The sequence below is a fragment of the Pteropus alecto genome, unplaced genomic scaffold (genome assembly GCF_000325575.1).
Source record: "Pteropus alecto unplaced genomic scaffold, ASM32557v1 scaffold196, whole genome shotgun sequence".
Taxonomy (NCBI): Eukaryota; Metazoa; Chordata; class Mammalia; order Chiroptera; family Pteropodidae; genus Pteropus; species Pteropus alecto.
In genome coordinates, this window is record NW_006439717.1 from 1089011 (window position 1) to 1096149 (window position 7139).

At 38.7% G+C, this 7139-nt stretch overlaps 1 protein-coding gene across 4 annotated transcripts in view; it reads right to left on the bottom strand.

The window, feature by feature from the left end:
- SPATS2 (spermatogenesis associated serine rich 2) overlaps positions 1-7114 on the bottom strand; it is a 90842-nt gene extending 83728 nt beyond the window's left edge. The window contains exons 1-3 of one of the 4 annotated variants that reach the window (XM_025050281.1): positions 6974-7114; positions 6130-6212; positions 4647-4708 (exon numbers count right to left, since the gene is read on the bottom strand). The gene's annotated coding sequence lies outside the window, so the exon portion shown is untranslated. The remainder of the gene's footprint in view (positions 1-4646; positions 4709-6129; positions 6213-6973) is intronic. The other 3 variants (XM_025050282.1, XM_006916805.3, XM_006916806.3) reach the window with 3 other exon arrangements.
- Between the last annotated feature and the right edge of the window lie 25 nt (positions 7115-7139).

Here is a 7139-nt window from a genome sequence, read left to right on the forward strand (position 1 = left end):
GATGTTCATAGCAGAACTATTCACAGTGCCCAGGACATGGAAGCAGCTGAAGTGTCCTATGATAGATGATTGGATAAAGAAGTTGTGGTACATATATACTATGGAATATTACTCAGCCATAAGAAGAGATGAAATACTGCCATTTGCAACAACATGGATGGACCTTGAAATAATCATATTAAGAGAAATAAGCCAGACAGAAAAAGGTGAAAATCACATGATATCACTTATATGTGGGATATAAACCTAAAAGCAACAAATGAACAGGACAAACAGAGACACTTGGACATGGACAGTGGACTAGTGGTTACCAGAGGGTAGAGGGGATGGAGGAGGTAGACGGGGGGGGAGGGGGAGGTTTTAAATCATTTCTTCAATTAAAAAAATAAACAAACTAACAAACAATGCCGGGTCAGTGCACCAGATTTGAGCTTTTTTTTTTAATGTTGATAAAATACAGTACCTTCATAACCCCTCTCCCCAACAACTTTATGTCCAGCTATCTATAATCCAATTTATTAGCAACTTCTACGTAATATGATTGACAGATTTGTGCTCTTAACTAACATGTTATATAGCTTCTTTACATTAATAAGAAATTAGAAGAAAGATATTACAATATGGGAATATTGTAAATATACTATCAGTCTACATCCATGCTACCCTGAACAAACCTGATCCCATCTAATCTCGGAAGCTAAGCAGGGTCAGGCCTTGCTTAGCTTGGATAGGAGACCACCTAGGAAGACCAGGTGCTGTAGGCATAAAAAAAAATAATAATAATAAATAAAAAAATAAGGATTGTAAGCTGACAAGGTCCTTGCAATCCGTGAGGTCAACCAAGGACTGCCTTGCCCTTAAAAAAATAATATAACCATAAAAATATGTGTGTGTGTGTGTGTGTGTGTGTGTGTATGTGTATGCTATCTGTATTAGCCTGATAATAACTAACACCATTTGATACTTGAAATCCACATTTCAAGATCAAAAAGTTCAAGCTGACAAGAAGTTTAATGATATACTTGGGGCTATTTCATAATGTGTAGAGTGTGAAAGGGTGATGTGTTCTCAGCATTACTGCCCAATCAAAAATGTAATCATATAAAAATTGAATTCTACTCAATCTTACTTAAATGTTAAGGTTTCAGTTAACAAGCAATCAGAATGAAGGCACTAAATAGTGCCTTTTTCAGGAGCTTTTTCTACTTCATCGAATTAGATGCCCAAACACAAATTTTGTCATCATTGTTGCTGCATTATTTCATGCGCTCCCAAATTACATGACATCACATAATAATACCTTGTAGTCTAACTTATAGGATCAACATAACATTATGGGCAGATGGACCAAGGACAAATGTCAAATATCAACTTGTAAAAGACTAACATTAAATATAGCCTTTGGATAGCGACAGAAGCAAAGATTACCCAACTAAGCCTTGTTTAAAGCATTGTCCACTTAACAAGGAATTAGGTCACCATCTCAAGAAACCTAGTAGGTAATGACTAGCAAGCCATAACAAAACATCAAGTTTGTGTCTAAACTCAATGGTTAATTTAATCTGAGGTGGTTCTGTACCACCTACCACTCAGGTACCCTACTTTAGCTTCTTGTCATTCCATGTTAGTCACAGACAAGCAGACAAGTTTCACTGTTTTCATCGAACGTGAGGGAGTTTCTTATGATGAGACCCTTGTATTGAGGGCTTGTGCAGGATATGCAGGTAAGCTATGAAGGCAATTTACTATAAAGATGTAAGAGGATAACCAAAGTTAGCAGAAGAGTCACTTCCACCACACGCTAATGCACATTTTGAATCAATGTAACAGTAAAAGATAACCAGGATGAGCCAGTAGTAAGCTGACCACACTGGCATGTAATCGGAGACCAAGCGGATATTTAAAGTATTGCTCTACTACTGGCAGTAGCCTTAAAACAATAGCAAATCATTTACTACTGGACAGACCACATAAACTTAAGAGAAGAAAGACTGCAAGTTTTACAAAGGGGTCTTTTCAGTCCTATACAGGTCAATAGGAAGTAACACCAATGGCAGCATCTTCAAGAACAAAAGACATCTTCACTTATTGATCATGACTCATCTACAATCACATAATGGCCTCATCACATACCTCCCTCTTCTCAGTCCCAATACCCCTTAACCAATTCTAAAAAAGAAAACACACAAACACACACACACCTTCCACAACTAGTAATCATGTCATTTTGCTAATTAAGTAATGTAAAAATCCTCCTTACCAGCAATCTAAGGTTATTATTTAGGGATTGAACTAGTGAGAATTCCCAGGTAACCCTTAACTACAAATTAGTCATAGAACAATGACTGCAGAAGTTGCCTTTAAGCTAATGGCTATAGCCTCAGACCCTACACTGCAGAATGTTTTAAGGGCCTGGCACTGCTGCAGAATCTGTGTAGAAGATGATATATATTTCAGGAACCCACTGCTACAGGCCACCATGGTAGATTTGAACATGGAAATTAAATGCTGGCCTCTGGCCAATCCTTAATACCCAGTATCCTAAGAAAAGGTGTTTACAAACTTTAAATCTTTAGAAATATTTCAGAACCAACAGACCATCTCCAAGGTAACTGTGGGCTCGCCAGGTCTCTTATGAGGCTCCCAAATAATGGCACATGAGCCTGAAGTCCCTTTATAACTTAATAATCTCAAGAAGCAAGATGCAGGGATAATTAACCTCCTTGTGACATTTAGAAAAAATGAAATGGGAGATCGGACCCATCCTAAGACATAGTTCACTGTCAGTCTACAGCTATTTCAACCTATAATATTTGGTACTATATGACAACTCTCTCACATATGAAGGGAGGGAAAGAAAATGGAGTCAAACAAATGACTTCAGCCAATTTTACTTCCTGTATTATAGCTACCTTCTTGAAATATTTAAAGCATATAGCAGGCACTCAAACTTTTTTTAACGAATGAAGAAGTGATACCAAAAGCAGTAACCAGTAGCTCATACATGTAAAACACTGTTAAATGAGAAAAGTACCCTGAATTTCAATCAAAGGCAGCAAAGTAAACTGAAAATGCTCTACATTATTGACACAATCTTCAGATACACATACAGATAATGTTCTTAAGATGATTACCCACATTTATAGGTGTGACTAGAAAGATCTGCATATAACAAATGGTTCTTTCCACACTGGATATATTTCACACTTTAGAACAGAAATTCCCATTTCTTCATCACCTGAAATGTCTAAAAGATTTTCAAAAGTACTTTTATTGCTAAGTTGAAATGTATTTTAATGTGTTTTCCAGATGTCATGATACATAAATATAAGTAGGCAGAAGCCAAGAGAGAGCCATGAAAACTGGGTAAATCATTCCTTTTGAATCATTTCCAGTACCAGAGTCCTGCAAACAGTACAGAAAAAGTCAGCAGAAGAAACATCATCCCTCAAACATAAGGCCCAGTGCTACCTTCAGGTGAACACATAATAAAACCACCATTTACAAGTAACCAAGCTTCCTCAAAAATTTTAACATGGATCCAGAAATCTCACTTCTAGGTATATATCCAAAAGAACTGAAAGCAAGGACTCAATCAGATATTTACACACCAATGTTCACAGTAGAATTATTTGCAATAGCGAAAAGGTAAAAGCAATTCAAGTGTCCACTGACAGATGAATGGATCGACAAAGTGTGGTAGACACACATACAATGGAATATTATTCAGTCCTAAAAAGGAATGAAATCCTGACACAGGCTAAAACATTGATGAACCCTGAAAACATGAGCTAGACATGAATGGACAAATACTATGATTCCACTTATATGAGGTACCTAGAGTAGTCACCTTCATAAAGACAGATCAAGATAGAAGTAGAATGGTGGTTGCCAGGGGCTGGGGGAAGAGAGGAATGGGGAGTTATTGTTTAACTGGTGCAGAATTTAGGTTTAGAAAAATAAAAATGTTCTGTAGATGGTGGTGATGGTTACACAGCAATGTGAATGTACTTAATGCCATTGGACTATACACTTAAAAATGGTTTAAATGCTAACTTTTATGTTATGTATATTTTCTCATATTTTTTTAAAACTAACCAAGCAAGAACAATGGTCAAACTTTTGTGGCAAAAACATACAAAGAGAAGTGGTAAGAGTGTTTAACAGGCATGCTTCACTGTCATCCTCCAGAGCCTGGATTACTTACCTGGAAGTCAAGACCTGAAAATGGACATGCCATTTTCATGTTGCTACAGATACATACCAAGCAACTGAAGAAGTTGAATTATATTCTATAAGAGGTCATTCACTAAATAATGAATGGGCTCTACTTTCCAACAACTAAATCAGGAAGAAAAAAAAAAGCAAACAAGTTTTTCCTTCCAGTCTCCAATGGAAGTAGAAAGATTTTGAAAACACCAATTTTACTTCTAACAAAGAAACACAGTGGATCCTAATAAGTGACTTTTAAGTTCCAAATTTTAATATGGTGGCTCTACGGTGGGAAACTGCAAGCCGCAATTAAAAGTAAAAAAAATAATAATAATAGTATATACAAACTTCCTTCACTGCCATTATTAAGTGACTTTGTACAAGTTAATCTTTCTGAGTCTCATCTGAAGAATGGGGATAATGCTTACAAATACCTTTTAAGGGTTGCTTGAAGATCTTATAAGGTAATACATATAGAACATACAGAGTTCAGTGCCTAAAATACATAAATATTGAAGAAATAAAAATTCCCTCCTCTCTTGCCATTTAGTATCTGTAGCCCTTTGCTACTCCTGGATCAGTCTCCAGGGACTGTGCTGATGTTTTGGCCATGGCTCCTCCCTTGGGCCCCAGCTGTTTCTCTCAGTTCTGGCTGTTTCACTCCGGTTTCTAAGACAATCTTGTCTATATTTAGATATAATGCCAGTACCAACTGTGGACTCAACAGGTGTTTGGAGGGCACTTGAGCACTCAGCAGTTTTCTATTGTTTTCCAGAGTGGATTGGTTTTGGTTTCACAACTGGCTGTCTTGACAAGGAAGAGTGCCACATACGCAACAGTACTTCAACGTACACTAGACTAAAGAGAAAATTAAGTGCTCACAGGACAAAAACCCTTAGCAAGATATTTTAGCCCTATTATCAGGAACCCAGAAGATCTGATAATCACAGCAGTAAACATTCAATAAACTCTACAGATGTAGCCCACTACCCCAATCTTCATCTAAATCACTATTGTTATAGCAGACTCAAGTTTCAACCAATTCGTGCTGCTTGTACTACAACCAAGATTGGAGGAGTGAAAAAGCAGGAAGGACCACCAGGCAATGAAGATTTAATGGCATCCAAGAGCTGGGTGAGAATTCAGCTTTATTTACTAACTCTGTGACCTCGGTATTTTATTTCACCTCTTAATTTATAAAGTAGGAAAGAATTGTGAGGATCAAATTAAATGAAATAATGCATGCAAAACAATCTCAGCACCTTGCCTGGACCACTGGAAAAGGTCAAGAAAGAGCCACATTATCACTGAGGACTCTGCACTCATTTCTTGCTTTGTTCAGTTTTTATAACACCTAAGTGACAATTCAGATGATTATTTTTAAACCTTTATAAAGTGGCCTAATGCTACTGTCTGAGACCTAGATGAAAAATATAAACTGATGAATTTCAAGAAATCTTAATGAGTCAGCAAAACTTAATGCCCAACAAATAAAAAGTTTAACATGGACTATTTATGAACACATAACGGTAACTACAATTTCAAAATCAGCAATCTTCTATGTAATACCGTGCAAAATTTAGTCTGGAAATCCAAGCATCAAGGATATGCAAAAATCATAATGCCAGAAATACTTTCCCTCAATATTTTCAAATCACTTTAATTCAAACTGAAAGGTATAAGTAGCCTGGTAATTTGAAATTAGTATCAAGAATTTCTTAAGGCAGCTCCCAAACTCTCTCCCACAAGTATAAAACCAGTAGCAGATGGTATGTGAACATTTCTCAGTGAGAAACTGCAATTCTAACAAAGTACAGATAACTTCGATTTTATTTAGACTATTCATCACCTTTTGGTCTAAATGAAAACAAACTCTTGATTTTCCCCAAACACCCTGAACTCTTTATTATCACTGACCTGAGTCAAAGCAAGATGCCTATTTTTGGTGATCTGTCTTCTCCTGCTTCATTAACCACAGGTAAATTATGTATAGTAACCTGCTGAAGAAAGGAGAAATAGATATTACAGGCATGCTTTATCAATGAAACGGGACTATAAGTGATAACCAAATTATTTAAAAAAGCATCTTGTACTTCTTAGCAGAGGGTCAAGCCTGAGAAAGATCCACCTTCTAAAAGAACCCAATCATACTGGATGAATTAGAAAGATGCCACTCTAGTCCAACTACCCTACCTATACTCTAACTGGATCTACCCTTCTGCTTTAACTCAAGCCCCCCAACATCTATTTCTCTGCCGCTTTGCCTTATTTTCCGTTCCCTCCCCCGCCCCTATTCCAAGAATGCCCTTATTTTCAAATCCCACTTTACCCCCAAATCTTAAGGACCTCGGGCACCCACGCAGATGACCTTACGCATCCCTACTGCATTCCCAATTCATTATACTTCTCATCCCAAACGATCCATCTTTCATTCTTTTCCATCTCTCGTTGTTTCTTAAAATCTAATACCCCAGACACAGTCACACCAAGAGTCCCCCCACACTCCATTGTTTTCCCGGCCTATGCCTCTGGAAACACTCCAACTCGGACCTGTGTGCTTCGGCCCGCCCCACTGACCCTGGAAACCTTTCACCAGTTGGGCATCCCATGTCTCAAGGGGCTCACGTCCCCTTCTTCTCCGTACCCCAACCCCCAACAGCTACCCCTTCCCCCCAGTGCCCTCCTCCTTCAAGCTCGTTCTGTGCATCTCTGTGCCCCCTTTATCCTCACCAACCCCTCAGCACAGCACTCTCAGCCTCACCTACGTCGGGCCCCCACAGTCGCCGTATCCCCCCCAGTTCCGGGCTCTGCGTCCCGGACGCTCCCGGGTCTAAGAGGAAAGGAGCTCCACCACCCCCTTCTCGTCTTCCACAGCCGCCGCCGTCGCCGCCGCGCTCCTCCCCCAGCTCTCCCAGAGCCGGACGCCG